The sequence below is a fragment of the Aythya ferina genome, assembly GCF_964211825.1.
Source record: "Aythya ferina genome assembly, chromosome: W".
In the NCBI taxonomy this organism is placed as follows: Eukaryota; Metazoa; Chordata; class Aves; order Anseriformes; family Anatidae; genus Aythya; species Aythya ferina.
In genome coordinates, this window is record NC_140313.1 from 8565400 (window position 1) to 8584212 (window position 18813).

Genomic DNA, 18813 nt, shown 5'->3' on the forward strand with positions numbered 1-18813 from the left:
AGTCCGTTGTTCAGTAACTAGAAGAAGGATTAGCTAAAGGCACCATAAGGCTTTTAAATGCGATCACCTCTCGTGCTTTGTTAGACCTCTGGCTTCGCTCTGCTCCTTGTTTAATCGCGATTACATTCAAGGCTTACTGGAGCGTGGGAACGTTAAAATGCTATTAAATACTCTTAGTGTTTGAAACTTGCTAAATGAAATGATTTTTGTGACTCCATTCCTCATAAAGAAACTTGATTCGTTAGACAACCACTAGAACAGGCTGCCCAGAGCTGCATCCAGCCTGGCCTTGAAAGCCCCCAGGGATGGGGCATCCACGACCTCCCTGGGCAACCCGTTCCAGTGCCTCACCACCCTCTGAGTGAAAAACTTTCTCCTAATATCTAACCTAAATCTCCCCTGTCTTAGTTTAAAACCATTCCCCCTTGTCCTATATGATCCTTCCTTGATAATATTGATTATTATTATTAATTAAGCAATGTAACTAAAGGGGAAAAGAAAGGGGGAAAGGGAAAAAAGGAAAAAAACAAAACAAATAAAGGCTACGTGGAAGTAGTGCAGAGGAAAGAAATTACTCTCTACTTCCCACAAATGAGCGATGCTTGACCACGTCCTTGAAGCAGGGCCTCAACGTGCGTAGCCGGTGTTTGGGAGGAAGACCGACGTTTTCACAACGAGAGCCCAGCCTTCCCCTCTTCTTCCTGTTTCCACCTTTTATTGCTGAGTGTGACATCATACGGTATGGAATATCCCTTTGGTTGGTTGAAGTCAGCTGCCCTGGTGATGTTTGTCTTCTTGCTTTTTTGCCCACCCCCTAGGAGGGTTAGAGAGAGTCCTGATGCTGTGCCAGCGCTGCTCGGCAGTAGACACAACACTGGTGTGATACCACTGCTGTTCTAGCTACAAGTGCAGAGCACAGCACTGTATGGGCTGCTGCAGGGAAAGTTAACGTCCCAGCCAGACCCAGTACAGGCTGTTGCCCCTTGTCCTATCCCCACTAACCACTGCACAGAGGGTGGCGAAATCCCACTGTCTCCCACGCAGAAGATATTTGTAAACATTGATAAGATCCCCTCTCAGTCTTCTCTTCTCCAGGCTGAACAGACCCAGGTCTCTCAGTCTTTGCTCATAGGGAAGATGCTCCAGGCCCCGTATCATCTTTGTTGCCCTCCGCTGGACTCTTTCCAGGAGATCCTTGTCTTTTTTTGTACCAGGGAGCCCAGAAGTGGACACAGTACTCCAGGTGAGGCCTGCCCAGGGCAGAGTAGAGGGGGGGGATCACCTCCCTTGACCTGCTGGCCACGCTCCTTTTAATGCACGCCAGGATCCCATTGGCCTTCTTGGCCACCAGGGCGCACTGCTGGCTCGTGGTCAACCTGTCGTCCACCAGGACCCGCAGGTCCTTCTCCGCAGAGCTCCTCTCCAGCAGGTCATCCCCCAGCCTGTACTGATACATGCGGTTGTTCCTTCCCAGGTGCAGGACTCTACACTTGCTCTTGTTAAACTTCATTTGGTTTCTTCCCTCCCAGCTCTCCAGCCCGCCCAGGTCTCGCTGAATGGCAGCACAGCCTTCTGGCGTGTCGGCCACTCCTCCCAGCTTTGTATCATCGGCGTACTTGCGGAGGGTGGACACTATTCCCTCATCAAGGTCGTCGATGAAGATGTTGAACAAGACCGGACCCAGCACTGACCCCTGGGTAACACCGCTAGTCACAGATCTCCAGCCGGACTCTGCGCCACCGATCGCCACCCTCTGAGCTCGGCCAGTCAGCCAGTTCTCAACCCACCTTACCGTCCACTTGTCTATCCCACGCCTTCTCAGCTTTGCTAGCAGGATGTCGTGGGAGACAGTGTCAAAAGCCTTGCTAAAGTCAAGGTAGATGGCGTCCACTGCTCTCCCTCCATCAACCCAGCTGGTGATGCCATCATAGAAGGCTACAAGGTTGGTCGAGCACGATTTCCCCTTAGTGAATCCATGCTGACTACTCCTCATAACTTTCTTCTCTTCCAGTGGCTTGGAGATGGCATCCGGAACAAGCTGTTCCAACAGCTTTTTCAGGGACAGAGGTGAGACTGACCTTTCCAAGAGCTCCACATCCTTCTTGTGCTGGGGGCCCCAGGCCTGCACGCAGTATTCCAGGTGGGGTCTCCCAAGAGCAGGGTAGAGGGGGAGAATCTCCTCCCTCTCCCTGCTGGTCACCCCTTTTTTAATGCAGCCCAGGACTTAGTTGGCCTTCCGGGCTGCAAGCGTGCGCTGCTGGCTCACGTCCAGCTTCTCGTCCATCAGGACCCCCAAGTCCTTCTCCGCGGGGCTGCTCTGAAGTTCTTCTTCTCCCAGCCTATAGAGATACCTAGGATTGCCCCAGCCCAAGGTCAACGCCTTGCACTTATGGCATCCCTTCCCTCTATTGTATCGACTGCACCGCTCAGCTTGGTGTCATCTGCAAACTTGCGCGATTCCGTCGTCTATGCCATTGCTAAGGATGTTGAAGAGCACCGGTCCCGAGCCCGACCCCTGAGGGACGCCACTTGTGACCGGCCTGCGCCCAGACATAGAGCCGTTGGCCACAACCCTTTGGCCGCGACCAGCCAACCAATTCTTTATCCACCCAACAGTCCATCCTTCAAAGCCCTACCTGTGAAATTTAGAGAGAAGAATGTGGTGAGGGACCACATCAAAGGCTTTGCTCGGTCCAGGTAGCATATCCTATCCCAGGACTGGTTTCAGCCGTAAACAACAAACAGTTATGAAGAGAGATGTAGCTTTGTAAATATTTTTGTTGCCTTGGGTGAATTGGTGTCTGGTCACATTGATTGGCCCACGTGGTAGCTGGGAGATGGCCGACGGGGAGGACTGAGATGTTAAAGCTGCCTGTGGTTGCCTGCCCCCAGCCCCGTCCCCGTGGGCCATCCCGATGGCAGTAGCGCCCGCCTGGAAGCTCAAACTGAAGCGAGCGTGTTCTGATGTCATTACCCTCCAAGCCTGTCAGAGAGGCAGAAGCGCTGTGGCCTCCTCAGGCAGGAACTGCACGTGTGGGGACGGCCGCGTCCCTGCCGCCGTGTCGGGCCAGTTTGAGCTCCGCTCTCCGTGCGGCTGCAGGGCACCGCGGACCACGCTTGGGCAGCCTCGGGGGCCGCTGCCTAGTTTTCCAGAAGCTTCCTCCCCAGCTGAGCAGAAACCCAGTTGTGATGCGTCAGGGCTGAGCACAGGCTTTGTATTCCTTCCCGCCACCCCCTGCACGGGAGGTGCAGCTTTCCCCCTCGGAAACACCAGCAGTTGAAGTGGGGCTCTCAGGGAAGGTTGTGGAGCAAGTTCTGAAAAGGTAAGGCCTGCCCTGGCAAAAGCGGGGATTTGCCTGCAGGGAGCAGCGCCCAAAAGCCACCAGCGCCTTTGGGGTGGAGCTGATAGGGTCATAAATAACGCTTGGGGCTACGAGCGTGAGGTCCCACATCTGGTCCGGGGCAATCCTAAGCACAAATCCAGGCTGGGCGGAGAATGGATTGAGAGCAGCTCTGAGGAGAAGGGCCTGGGGGCATTGGTTGATGAGAAGCTCGTCAACCGGAGCCGGCAATGCAACGTGCGCTTGCAGCCCGGAAAGCCAACCGTATCCTGGGCCGCATCAAAAGGAGGGTGGCCGGCAGGTGGAGGGAGGTGATTCTCCCTCTCTGCTGCTGTGCTCTTGTGAGGCCCCACCTAGAGTAAGTACTGTGTTCAGCTCTGGGGTCCCCAGCACAAGAAGGACGTGGACGTACTAGAAGGCGTCCAGAGGAGGGCCACGAAGATGACCGGGGGCTGGGGCACCTCTCCTAGGAAGGCAGGCTGAGGGAGTTGGGGTGGTTCGGCCTGGAGAAGAGAAGGCGCCGGGGAGACCTTGGAGGGGCCTTCCAGTACCTAAAGGGGGGGGGGGGGCCCTACAGGAAAGCTGGGGAGGGACTCTTTGCCAGGGAGAGGAGCGATAGGGCCAGGAGTAATGGTTTTGAAGTCAGAGAGGGTAGACTTAGGTTGGATAGTTGGAAGCGATTCTTTCCTGAGAGGGGGGTGAGGCACTGGAACGGGTTGCCCAGAGAAGTGGTGGATGCCCTGTCCCTGGACGTGTTTAAGGCCAGGTTGGATGGGGCTTTGAGCAACCTGGTCTAGTGGAAGGTGTCCCTGCCCAGGGCGTGGGGAGGGGGGGTTGGAATTAGGTGATCTTTAAGTAAGGTCCCTGGATTACCCCCTCAGTGGGGAAACAGGGGAGGGTCCTGTCATCAAAAAGCATATAAACTGTGTTTTGGAACTAGTAGGTGCGCTCTCCTGCTTGTGGGGCGCCCGCCATTGCAATCAATCGCGAGTAAATTACTACTTCACTGAGATCCTCGCCTGAGCCTAAGTTATTGGCTATGGAGTGTTTCTCGCAATTTGGGGGCTCGTCCGGGATCCAGTCACCTACCGGGGAGCCCCACCGCCGCAGCAGGAGGAAAGCATGCCCCGCTGATTTCAACGGTCCTGTGCATCGACGGTGGCGGTTCTGCGGAGAGCTGACAGAGGGCCCGAGACTGATTAAAGAGGCGGGATCCGTGAAGTACTGGGAAAGAGAAGAAGGTAGGCACTCCGGGTTTGCTAATTGATCCGGTAACTCTGTGCACAGACCAAGGTAAGAAATGTTAAGTATTGCCTTGGGGGTTGGGTGAGACTCTGCGTGATGTGTGATTGAGACGTACTTTTGTACGAAGCGAGTGTGGAGTCCTTTTCCACGGTTCCGTGGCTCTGTGAGGGGCGCGGCCGGAGACGGACGAAGCGTGAGATAAGGAAGAGAAAGGAAGAGTCTCGGGAAATTTGGTGTACGGTAAGCCCTTGCACGGGGGAAGTACTTGGAAGTACACCAGGGAATCTGGTAAATTCATAGGTGTGTGGTAGCCCTTGCACGGGGAAGTGCTTGGCAGTACACCCCCATTTTCCAGAATCGGAACGTTAGTGTGAGGTACCCTGCAGGAGGGAAATTTCTGTAGCAGCACACTGACAAGGGCTAGGAAAAATGGGAAATATCCCTGGGGGAGTGCCTACCAACAGTTCTTCCTGAAGAATGATAAGAAATTGGAAACGTAATCCCAAAATTAGAGGAGATTGTAGAAGGGGAGAAAAAAAATTAAATACTGTGTATCAGTCTGGACAAAAGAACCAATTAAGGAAACAGCAGTATTTTGGCCAAAATACGGGTCTGATGAAAATTCAGGCTTTACGTTTATGTGTAAACAATAAGCTTCCTTTTTCGGAGAAGGAGCCAAGTTATGCTCCCTATAATCCTAATATTGTACCCGTGGCAGCAGCAGTCACTCCAGGAAGGGAGACAGGGACTGTAGTTAACACTGTCCCTAAAGAAGGATCGTACTCTAGGCTCTGTCAAGAATTAGAACAAGGTAGAAGATATATTGAGAATTTTGCCTTCCCTGGCACTAACAGTACTAACACTAACGGTGTATCCTCTTAGGTGAACTACCCCCCCTCCTTAGCAGCAGAGAGGTTAGGACTTTTAAGAAGGAGAGGAAGTCTTTATTCGAGGACCCCAACAGCCTAGCTGAACAAATAGACCAGTTCCTAGGACCTGACTTATACTCTTGGGGGAGGGAATTATGCCTATAAGTATGTTGTTTACAGGGAAAGAGATGGGAATGATCAGGAGGAGAGCTGCTATACAAGAATGGGAAAGAGCTCATCCTCCGGGACCAGGGGTACTACCGGCAGAGCAGAAATACCCACTTGCCAATCCTGGCTGGAGTAAGGATAGTGTGCAACACAGAAATCATATGAGAGACTTGGGGTCAGAATGAGAAAGTACTCGGGGATGAGTCCCGAGGACCCGGTATCCCAAGGGCTCTTGAAAGTTCATTGTGTGATTAAAGCCTGGCAAGATATGCAGAAAATGCTCCAGAAGGTGGGGGGATGTAGTGAACAGTCACTGGGGGGCCCTCCTGCGGGAGGCCCTGGAGGTGTGTGTTTCCGGAGGGGAGATGAGAAGGAAAAGCAGAGAGCGAAACTAATGGTATTGACAGTGCAGCGGGTAGTGAGGCAGAGGGTTGGAGAAAGAGGAAGAAAATCTTCAGGGGGAGTCAGGGCCAGGATGGAAAGGAGAGGAAGAGAGATGAAGGAATGGCAGGCAAAGAAGGCTGCCTGTGTTGTGGCCTGAATCCTAGCAGGGACAGGCTTTGATAAGATGTTTTAAGTGTGACCAAGGATTCCCAGGGGATGCAATGTATGATTACATTGTACCAAGAAAAGACTGCCTGGGGAAATGAGGCCTGTAAGTCTCTCTTTGCTGTTCCTTGTGTGATAGCAACATCGCGGTTCCCCCTGCATTCTCTACAGCTATAGGTAACCATACAGCTTGCCTCTCACGGCAGGGTGTGAGTGCTACCCAGCATCTGGGAGAATTTGCCTTGTGCTACCAAGGACTTGATGGGAAACTGCTCAAGACTTGAGATCCCCACCCAGGGCAGATCTCTGGTGGTACGGTGGAGGGAAGATCTTACGGTCCACCCTACCATATAACTGGGGAGGCACTTGTGCGCTTGTTCGTTTAGCTATACCCTTCACCCTGGCATTTGAAAGAGAAACATCACAAATACCCAGAAGAAGTTAAAGAAGCTTAGGAGTATCATTTGATGACAGAGTATACGTAGATTCTATTGGGGTGCCTAGAGGAGTTTCCGATGAACAGAAAGCCAGGAATCAAATTGCTGCAGGGTTTGAGTCACTGTTCTGGTGGGTAACGATCGATAAGAATGTGGATTGGATTAATTATATTTATTCTAATCAGCGGAGAGTCATAAATTATACAAGGGATGCGATGAGAGGAATTGCCGAACAACTAGATGGCACCAGCAAAATGGCTTGGGAAAACAGAACATCATTAGGTATGATGCTCGCGGAGGAAGGAGGTGGGGTGTGTGTGTGTGATACTGAGCAACCATTGTTGCACTCTTACACCCAGCAATACTGCCCCAGATGGCTCAGTAACTAGAGCATTGCAAGGGCTTACCACCCTTGCCAGTGAATTGGCAGAAAAAGTAGGCATATTTACATCCTTGATCGTAGTTGTAGGAGTTTTGACAGCCATTGGTTGCTGCATTATCCCCCGTGTAAGAGGACTAGTACAGTGGTTAACTGAAACCGCACTATTGAAACAAATGACCATGGAGCCACCACCTTACTCAGATAAGGTGATAATGAGGAGATGGAAAGCAAAGAAAGCGAAGGAGAAGACGAAATCTACCAAATTACACCTTAGAGAAAGGTTTTTCAAAAATCAACGGTTTATAAAGAAGAAAAGGGGGGAATTGTCATTTATAACAGTTGGGGGCTCGTCCGGGATGGCTTTGGTTCCTGAATTCTGATTTGATCTAGGAGAGGCGCCTCACCATTTGGTGGCTCCTGTTCGGGTCAGGTCGGGACTAATGGCATCTTGAACCTGAATAAAGGTAAGCAAAGAATTTGATTTTGTTACGAGCTCCCTTGCCGGCTGCAGCACTGTATTTTGCCCGTAATTCTGTGCGCGAAGATCCGAACGAAGACGACGGAGTCGTAAGCATTTAAGGCGTATACCGTTTGGTTGGGTGGGATTCGGTTGCCTGCGTTTGTAAGAGTGTGACTGAGACGGAACTTAGTTCCGAAGCGAGTGTGGAGGTCTTCTAACCGCGGCTCCAGTCTCCCACGAGGGACTTGGCCGGTGAAGGACCGAAGCGATTCCTATAGGATTCGTGGGTGGGTGATAGGTCCTGAACCCCCTGCAAGACACTCTTACTAAGGTAACCAAGGGCTGTGGGAATTGCCATGGTAAAATTCCTAGATGGGTCAGACAGAACTGAAGACCAAGGACCAGAAGAAAGGGAGCAAATTACCAGACATACCACCAGAAAGTCCATTAGGAATAATGATTAGTGGACGCCCCTAGGTGCAGCCTGAGTGTTTTGCTCGGAGGGGACTCCGCTCTCGGCCGCTCACCGCAGGAGCAGACAAAGGCCTCCTGAAGCTGCGGACAAGCGGTATGTTTTCAGCTGCTGGAGGGATACTAACTGGAGTGTTAATAATTGTATGTCTTATTCTTAAACGTGCAGGTATTTTGTGTTGAAAGCGTTTGTGTAAGGGTTTGAAACCAAGTGGAATGAGTCACTCCACGAAGAACACAGTCAGAGGCAATACTTGTTTGGTTGGTTATCATTCTAAATTATATTCTTGTGGTATGAATGAGATGTGCTAGAGGCCTCTCTGTGTGATTGCATGATTGTGCTGTGGGAGTGAGACGCAGCGTCGCTGCGAAGCGAGTGCGGAGTTCCGATCCGCGGTTCCGTGTTCTCCGTGAGGGGAGCGGCCGGAGACGAACGAAGTGCGTGACAGACTGAAAAGAAGTGCTGTTTTATCCAAGTGTTGATTGGTGGTGCCCAATATGTGGGCCTGGCAGTGTATCTTGTGATCCTATTTTTGCTCTTAAATGCTTTGAGTGTGACAAGAAAAAAGGCGGGAGCATTATCTAAGTAACTAACAGTTTAGAAGCCTTGGTGTATTTGCTGTGGTGTTTGGTCAGTTTCCCAAGTACTGGAGAGGGGGAGGGGGCTGACTGATTATCGAAGCGGTAGAACGGAGAGAGTCATTTCTTTGGTGGTTCGGGTTTGAGCCCTGGGAATCCGGTAAGAAGGGGGAGAGCGAATTTATTTAGGCCTCAATACCTTTTTAAAGCCCCCATATTGACGGATACACAGGAGTGATCCCTTGTTTTGTATGGGCTTACTAAGAAAGTGCATGAGAAAAATCGGCATTCGGCTTGAAATTCGGTCCTGTTGAAATGTAAATTTTGTGGAAAAGGTGGTCATGTTCGTCTAGAAGACGGAAGGCTGAGTGCTTCAGCTCTTTTCCTGAAGTTCCGTGGATTTATGATTGGAACGGGGCTCCTTAATAATCTGAAATAGTAAAGTTTGTATGCGGGAAGAAGCATTTAATCCCAGAGAACTGGGACATTTGGGAAGAAGATTAGGAAAAGATAGTAAAAAGGTTTGCGTGGAAATTGAAACAAAGGGCGGCAACTAATAAGGAACAGTAATAAATAAATAAAAGGGAATGGAAAATCAAAGAAATGAGTAATATCCAAAACAAAGACGTTTTAAAGAAAGCCTCCTTGGGTGCATATTGGCACATTCGAAGGATATTGTTAGAACTTGGAGCGCAGAAAGGAAGAGGACTTCCACTAAGTATTGCAATCAGTGGTGGCCACTACATAAGCTAAATGGCCACTTTATGGATCAGTCGACTGTAACACTATCTTGCAACTAATGTTTTTGAGGAGAGAAGGAAAATAGGATGAAGTGTAGTATACTGATACGTTGTTTCAGCATCTTAGAGAGAAAAGGAGTGGAATTAATTGGCCCTTGACTGAGCCTTTGGTGTTGGCATGAGAAAAGTACAGGCTGGAGAAAGATAAAAGGAAGTGTTAAAAGAGTTGTGGACGGTGTTAAAGGTGTGGCATGTAGTATTTAACAGAGCTGTTTGAAGTTGAATGAGCAGGGAAAGAGGATGTAGGAATGTTAATAGTTCTGCCTCAACAGGAGGCTGTGATCTCAAAATCACCGGTGTGAGCCCTTTGGGGCAGAGGGACCATGATGGGTCCGAGAGAGTTGTCATGGAAACAGAAGGGCAGCTAACTCTTAAAACAACCTGAGTTTATGAGTGAGCTCAGATTGCCGATGGGACCGCTCAGGGAACTGTTGACAATTGCATTCCCCTGACCGACCCCCCACTGAGACTATAGCCACCCCGGAAATAATGAACGGTAAATACCAAAATCTGGTTAAATTGGGAATGGAGAATCAGTTCCAACAAGGTCCAAAAGAAACCCCTATGGAACTTTTGGACCAACTTTGAAATGCAATGGAAAACAAAACAAACAAACGAAACTGGAGAAAATAGGGGCTAAGTTAGAACAAGGAAAATGGACGCTGCCAGACAGGCGAGAGATACTGCCAAAAGCTTACGCGAAGCAAATATTGGGACGTTTGCATGCACAAACACATTGGGGTACAAAGGTGTTAACTGATCATTTGCTAAAACAGTTTGGTTACATGTTTTTTTTTTTTTTTTTTTTTGAAATAGCAAAGCAAATTACACCACGTTGCTTACCTTGTCAGAAGATAAATAAGAAAGTGTTTCGACAAGCAGCCACGGGAGGGAGAAAAACAGCTTATGGGCCTTCCGAGAGAGTACAAGTTGATTTCACTGAATTGCCCAAGGTAGGGAGGATAAAATATCTATTGGTAATAGTAGATCATTTAACGCAATGGGTAGAAGCTTATCCCGTAGCATGAGCTACGGCACAAATGGTGGTAAAAATTCTATTAGAACACCTGATACCTAGATATGGGATAATACAGTACATTGACTCTGCTCAGGACACACACCTTACTTCTAAAATAATAAAAGTATTCTGTCAATCATTGGGTATTCAGTGGGAATACCATACTCCGTGGCACCCACAAAGCTCAGGGAAAGTAGAAATCATTGAATTGAATTGAATCAAACAATAAAACAACAATTGGCTAAATCAATGATCGAGACACAAATGCCCTGGATGAAATGCTTACCATTGGCGCTTCTAAACATAAGAACTAAACCACACAGTGAGACTGGATTATCGCCATATGAAATGTTATATGGTATGCCTTATTCTCAAGGGATGCCTCTAGGCAACAATGTAGTTGAGGGTCGTAAGCATCCGGAAATATATAATTACTATTGGAAGGAGATTACAAGAGCTAAGAGAAATTGGAGTGATGGCTCAAACACCACCTTTAGGATTTGCTATTCATAAGATAGAACCAGGAGACAAGGTCTTAATAAAAACCTGGAGGGAAGAATCATTGAACCCCCGATGGGAGGGACCGTACTGTGGAGGAATGGTTAAGTAAAATAGGACATGTGGATGTTGGGCAGTTAGGAGGCAATGGGCTAGTAAAGTACCGTACTCAACTCACATGAGTCTGGCACATACGCAGCTGGCTGAGAGCCAATCAGGATCAAGGACACGATGCCCTTGAGCGATGGGGAAAGTCCCTAAGGCAGGACGGTGGCTAAAAGAAGGAGGAACTAACTGAAAAGAGTGGGAAATGTTAGCCAATCCTGAGCTTAGTTTTTGCAATATGTATGAGTTGATTATGTTCAAACTAGATAAAAGGCGACTGAGCTATCAATGAAAGTTGAAGTTCATTGTTCACTCATATTGAGTGTCTGTGTCTTCCTTCCGTCGACAACACCGTACCTTGTTTTACTTACTACTGAAACAGCTGTGAGAACAGCAGAAAGGGGTTGGACCCGCACATCCAGAATAAAAGGACCAGTAACTACCGAAACTTGGAGGGTTGAGTCCGCTCCTGGGGAACTGAAACTAAAGCTAAAGAAGAACTAATGTTCTGGCAGTGACGCTCTGCATGAATTAAGGACGCCAAATAAGGGGGACAAGCCTAAAGGGAGGAAAGGGAGAAGGCAAGACCGGGGCAGGACCCTCGACTGCGGTGTGCATGGTCTACCGAGGGAGGCAACCCCTATGGGTATTGACTGCCGAGTGAGAGGGCCTCGACCGGACTTCTCCCACGCTAAGGTTAGGTTGTCCCGAGAAAATAACATAAGAACCTTTTTTTTTAAACCCATATAAAATTGTGATTTGTTTTCCAGGAGCTGGATCACGCCGACAGGCTGAACTGAATGGTAACACAAGCCCCAATCGACCCTGAAAGCGGGCCCAACCCCTTGATTGAAGGCGTCTTGCCTATTATGATCTGTGAGGAATGTTTTAACCATTCGTGTCAATGGAGAGCTTGAAGGAAAATGTATTCGTATGTTCTTTCCTTGAAGTCTCTGATACCTGGGGGTTTCAGAACAACTGCTAACTGTTCTGGCTTCTGAACGGGACACTATGCAAGCCCCTGATATCTGGCCAGGAGATTAAGGAGAAGGGAAAAGCTGAAGGACGGCTAAAAGACAAAGCTCGCAGGGAACGCTGTGCAAGCTTTTGACATGCAGCCAAGGAGTACAAAGAAGAAGGACAAGAAAAAAAAAGCCGGAGGGGAAGACTATGAGCCTTCATCATGGAAGACCTCCAGAGGGACCACCAGAGACTGATACGCATGCTCCAGTAGGAGGGTTCAGATTCCGGAACTAATTATAATAACTCCGTTGTGTTTTTTTTTTTAGAAATAGTAATGAATATGTATTAGTCTAGGAGCATAAAAAATCAGCATCTTGATGTAACGGGTGTGCGACTAGGTGGAGCGGAGACTCCCGGCGCACCCAGCGCTGTTTGCTTACCTCTATTCTTTTAATAAATTGTAAACTTTGATTATAGTCCTCTTTTGGGACTGAGCTATTTATAACAACTTGTGGGCTCGTCCGGGATGGTTTTGGTTCCTGGATTTTAATCTAGGAGAGGCGCCCCACCATTTGGTGGCTCCTGTCCGGAACCAATGCCATTTGAACCTGAATAAAGGTAAGCAAAGATTTTGTTTTTGTTATGAGCTCCCTTGCCGGCTGCAGCATTGTTTTTGCCCGTAATTCTGCGCGCGAAGATCTGGACGAAGACAACAGAGTCGTAAGTGTTTAAGGCGTATACCGTTCAGTTGGGTGGGATTCGGTTGCCTGCGTGTGTGTAAGAGTGTGACTGAGACGGAACGTAGTTCCGAAGCGAGCGCGGAGGTCTTCTAACCGATAAGCAAATATTGGGACGTTTGCATGCACAAACACATTGGGGTACACAGGTGTTAAGTGACCATTTACTAAAACAATTTGGTTGCATTGTTGTTTTTTGTTTTTTGTTTGTTTTTTTTTTTTTTTGAAATAGCAAAGCCAATTACACCACGTTGCTTAACTTGTCAGAAGATAAATAAGAAAGTGTTTCGACAAGCAGCCATGGGAGGGAGAAAAACAGCTTATGGGCCTTCCGAGAGAGTACAAGTTGATTTCACTGAATTGCCCAAGGTAGGGAGGATAAAGTATGTATTGGTAATAGTAGATCATTTAATGCAATGGGTAGAAGCTTATCCCGTAGCACGAGCTACGGCACAAATGGTGGCAAAAATTTTATTAGAACACCTGATACCTAGATATGGGATAATACAGTACATTGGTTCTGATCAGGGCACACACTTTACTTCTAAAATAATAAGATTATTATGTCAATCATTAGGTATTCAGTGGGAATATTCTAAGTGGTATTGGAATATTCTAAGTGGTATTCTTTATCTGCTAGATTATTTCCTCTGGTGTGGTAATCTAATTGGGTATTCAGTGGGAAAATTCTAAGGAGAATCTCCATCCTTTACTGGATGCGGGGGGGAAACCTTGTTACAAAAGATGAGGAAAAGGTGGAGGTGCTTATGCCTTCTTTGCCTCAGTCTTTAGCGGCAATACCGGTTGTTCTCTGGATACCCAGTACCCTGAGCTGGCAGAAGGGGATGGGGGGCTGAATGTGGCCCTCACTATCCACGAAGAAATGGTTGGTGACCTGGTACGGCACTTGGATGCGCGCAAGTCGATGTGGCCGGATGGGATCCACCCGAGGGTACTGAGAGAACTGGCAGAGGAGCTGGCCAAGGCGCTTACCATCATTTATCAACAGTCCTGGCTATCGGGGGAGGTCCTAGTTGACTGGCGGCTAGGAAATGTGACGCCCATCTACAAGAAGGGCCGTAGGGCAGACCCGGGCAACTATAGGCCTGTCAGTTTGACCTCAGTGCCAGGGAAGCTCATGGAGCAGATTATCTTGAGAGTCATCACGCGGCACTTGCAGGGCAAGCAGGCGATCAGGCCCAGTCAGCATGGGTTTATGAAAGGCAGGTCCTGCTTGACGAGCCTGATCTCCTTCTATGACAAAGTGACGCGCTTGGTGGATGAGGGAAAGGCTGTGCATGTGGTCTACCTTGACTTCAGCAAGGCTTTTGACACCGTTTCCCACAGCATTCTCCTCGAGAAACTGGCTGCTCTTGGCTTGGACTGGCGCACGCTTCGTTGGGTTAGAAACTGGCTGGATAGCCGGGCCCAAAGAGTCGTGGTAAATGGAGTCAAATCCAGTTGGAGGCCGGTTACTAGTGGTGTTCCCCAGGGCTCGGTGCTGGGGCCAGTCCTCTTTAATATCTTCATCGATGATCTGGATGAGGGCATTGAGTGTACCCTCAGTAAGTTCGCAGATGACACCAAGCTAGGCGCGTGTGTCGATCTGCTCGAGGGTAGGAAGGCTCTGCAGGAGGATCTGGATAGGCTGGACCGATGGGCTGAGGTCAACTGCATGAAGTTCAACAAGGCCAAGTGCCGGGTCCTGCACCTGGGGCGCAATAACCCCAAGCAGAGCTACAGGCTGGGAGAGGAATGGTTGGAAAGCTGCCAGGCGGAGAAGGACCTGGGAGTATTGGTTGATAGTCGGCTGAATATGAGCCAGCAGTGTGCTCAGGTGGCCAAGAAGGCCAACGGCATCCTGGCTTGTATAAGAAGCAGTGTGGCCAGCAGGGCTAGGGAAGTGATCGTCCCCCTGTACTCGGCTCTGGTGAGGCCACACCTCGAGTACTGTGTTCAGTTTTGGGCCCCTCGCTACAAGAAGGACATCGAGGCGCTTGAGCGAGTCCAGAGAAGGGCGACGAAGCTGGTGAGGGGTCTGGAGAACAAGTCCTACGAGGAGCGGCTGAGGGAGCTGGGCTTGTTCGGCCTGGAGAAGAGGAGGCTCAGGGGCGACCTTATCGCTCTCTATAGGTACCTCAAGGGAGGCTGTAGCGAGGTGGGGGTTGGTCTGTTCTCCCATGTGCCTGGTGACAGGACGAGGGGGAACGGGCTAAAGTTGCGCCAGGGGAGTTTTAGGTTGGATGTTAGGAAGAACTTCTTTACCGAAAGGTTTGTTAGACATTGGAACAGGCTGCCCAGGGAAGTGGTGGAGTCACCATCCCTGGAAGTCTTTAAAAGACGTTTAGATGTAGAGCTTAGGGATATGGTTTAGAGGGGACTGTTAGTGTTAGGTCAGAGGTTGGACGCGATGATCTTGAGGTCTCTTCCAACCTAGAAATTCTGTGATTCTGTGAATATCATACTCCGTGGCACCCACAAAGCTCAGGGAAAGTAGAAAGATTGAATCAAACAATAAAACAACAATTGGCTAAATCAATGATCGAGACACAAATGCCCTGGATGAAATGCTTACCATTGGCACTTCTAAACATAAGAACTAAACCACACAGTGAGACTGGATTATCGCCATATGAAATGTTATATGGTATGCCTTATTCTCAAGGGATGCCTCTAGGCAACAATGTAGTTGAGGGTCGTAGCATCCAGAAATATATAATTACTATTGGAAGGAGATTACAAGAGCTAAGAGAAATTGGAGTGATGGCTCAAACACCACCTTTAGGATTTGCTATTCATAAGATAGAACCAGGAGACAAGGTCTTAATAAAAACCTGGAGGGAAGAATCATTGAACCCCCGATGGGAGGGACCGTACCTTGTTTTACTTACTACTGAAACAGCTGTGAGAACAGCAGAAAGGGGTTGGACCCATGCATCCAGGGTAAAAGGACCAATAAATACCGAAACTTGGAGGGTTGAGTCCGCTCCTGGGGAACTGAAATTAAAGCTGAAAAAGAACTAATGTTCTGGCAATAAGGCTCTGCATAAATTAAGGATGCCAGAAGAAGGGGACGAGCCTGAAGGGAAGAAAGGGAGAAGGCAAGACCGGGGCAGGACTCTCCACTGCGATGTGCATGGTCTACCGAGGGAGGCAACCCCTACGGGTATTGACTGCCGAGTGAGAGGGCCTCGACCGGACTTCTCCCGCACTAAAGCCAGGTTGTCCCAGGAAAAAGAAACAAACAAGCAAGCAAAGATATGTGTATATAATAAATAAGATTTTTTTTTAACCTATTGTAATTAGTTTCCCAGGAGCTGGATCACCCTCAAAGGCTGAACAGTAACCCAAGCTCAAATAGATCCTGGAAGTGGGCCCAACCCCTTGATTGAAGGCGTTTCTCACACCCCCACGATACCCCCTGGACGACGCAGAAAGATGTTATACTTCCTGGTACTATTTTTACAAGGGCAATTAAGCCATGGGAATAACTCTTTCATTCTGGGGGAGGAAGTGGCCAAGGCTTTTAACCTTAGCAATTGCTGGGTTTGTGGGGGACCAGGGGGAGCTGAAAGTTGGCCCTGGGTAGCTGGCCCGGTTGAACCTAAGCGGTGGGTTAGTAATTTGAGTGAAGTTCATAATGGTACACAATTCTGGAAAGAGGAAGAAGGCCCGTGGCAATTGCACTCGTCAGAGAAAGGTATATACTGTTTAAACAGAACAGGAACAGTAAAGGTGGGAAAAAGCGTTTGTAAATGGGCTCTATCTCCTGGGTATGAATGTACTGATCCTGAATGTGGACCTATAAACTGTACAGCAAGTAAAGGAAAATGGAATGCTAGGCATGTCCAGCTGAAAAACGGGACTTGGCTGAAATGCTCATATAAGAAAGTTTTTGGACCTGGATGTGAAGCCATGGCAAGAGCACAATCAAAGGGACAATTTGACGTTCAAATCCTGAGTTGTCAGCGTGATAACACCACTAGGGAGCAGCATGTGGTAAGAGTCTACCGCTGGAGGTGGCAAAATGAGCATGGGACACAAGTGTTCTTTAAACATTTCTGGTCAGCTCGTAATATGACAAGTCGTGAAGGAGAACTTAGTCGTCATTGTGAGTGGGAATCTAGTGCGGGAGCTTGGAGGTGTATATATATATGAGTACTAATGGGGCAAACATTGTAACAGGACCGCTTGGTAACGGAAACACTTTGTATTTTCACGCCCCAAGGAATAAAAGAGAATGGGACGGTCCTTTTCCAAATGGGACGTGGGCTCTAAAGGGACATTATTGGGTGTGTGGCAAACAGGCCTATAAAAGGCTACCAAAGGACTGGTCAGGAATATGCTATGTGGGGTACATAAGGCCCTTGTCCTTTTTATTGTCACAAATACAAGGAAATCACTTAGGAATAAAATTATATGATGATCTGAATAGAGAAAAACGATCTATTGATGCTTCCTTAGCCGGAGGTAGTGCTCAAAAATGGAGAGAAAATGAATGGCCCCCTGAAAGAATCATACAGTATTATGGACCAGCTACCTGGAACCCGAATGAGGTAATATCTGGAGCCCGAGAACCTATTTATAATTTGAATCGAATAATTAGGTTGCAAGCTGTCCTCGAAATAATAACCAATCAAACAGCGACAGCTTTGGATCTTTTAGCTGACCAGTCCACCCAGATGAGGAATGCTATTTTTCAACATAGAATGTTGTTCTGCTATTTACTAGCAGAAGGGGGGGGTGGGGTGTGGAAAACTAAATGAAACTAAACTAAACTTCATGGCTGCCTGGTGGACCATGGGTTAAAAGGATGTTATTTTTATTTTTATGTGCTGTAATGATGTTATTATTCATACCTTGTATGATACCTTGCTTTACATTATTGATGCGCCGGATGATAAATAGTACATTTGTAATGACTTCATTAAAAAAGGAAGGGGATATGTCAATTATGCTGCTTAAGAATTGGACCCTCTGAGAACGGACTGATGAAATCCAGTTATTAATGACAAAAGTTGAAAAAGAGAAACGAATTGAGGATATTAAAAAGAAGATAAGGGATTGTGAGGAATGTTTTAACAATGCGTGTCAATAGAGAGCTTGAAGGAGAATGTATTCGTATGTTCTTTCCTTGAAGTCTCTGGTACCTGGGGGTTTCAGAACAAGTGCTAACAACTGCTAACTGTTCTGGCTTCTGAACGGGACACTATGCAAGCCCCTGATATCTGGCCAGGAGATTAAGGAGAAGGGAAAAGCTGAAGGACGGCTAAAAGACAAAGCTCGCAGGGAACGCTGTGCAAGCTTTTGACATGCAGCCAAGGAGTACAAAGAAGAAGGACAAGAAAAAAAAAGCCGGAGGGGAAGACTATGAGCCTTCATCATGGAAGACCCCCAGAGGGACCACCAGAGACTGATACGCATGCTCCAGTAGGAGGGTTCAGATTCCGGAACTAATTATAATAACTCCGTTGTGGTTTTTTTTTAGAAATAGTAATGAATATGTATTAGTCTAGGAGCATAAAAAATCAGCATCTTGATGTAACGGGTGTGCGACTAGGTGGAGCGGAGACTCCCGGCGCACCCAGCGCCGTTTGCTTACCTCTATTCTTTTAATAAATTGTAAACTTTGATTATAATCCTTCTGATGTTTTACATCAGAAGAGTCACTGGGAGGTGCAAGCAATGTGTGATGTTCTAAGAAAGCATGTCTGCGTAGGAATATATACTTTAGGGAAGCACACATGCAGAGGATGTACTATGTGTCAAAAGGTAAATAAAAAGGTCTTCTGTAACCTATCTTGAGGGGGACGGGAGCCAGGGCTTTGACCTTTCCAAAATATACAGGTAGACTTTACTGAGTTACTTGTTTGTCCTAATTGACCACGTGACTGAATGGGTGTAAAGCTTTACTGCAAGGATAAAAGCAGGCCTTAGAGATTGAGTGGGATTTTCACAGCCCCTGGCACCCCTCCTCTTCTGGAAAGGTAGAGCGAATGAATGGTGAAATTAAGAAACAACTAACAAAACTTATGCTGGAAACTAAGGCTTCTTGGGTAAAATGCTTACCCCTTGCACTGTTAAACATATGGACGCAGTCCAGAACTGATGTAGGAATTTCTCCTTTTGAAATGCTATATGGTATGCCCTATGACTTGGAATTGCCACTTGATCACCCTCAATTCTAATTA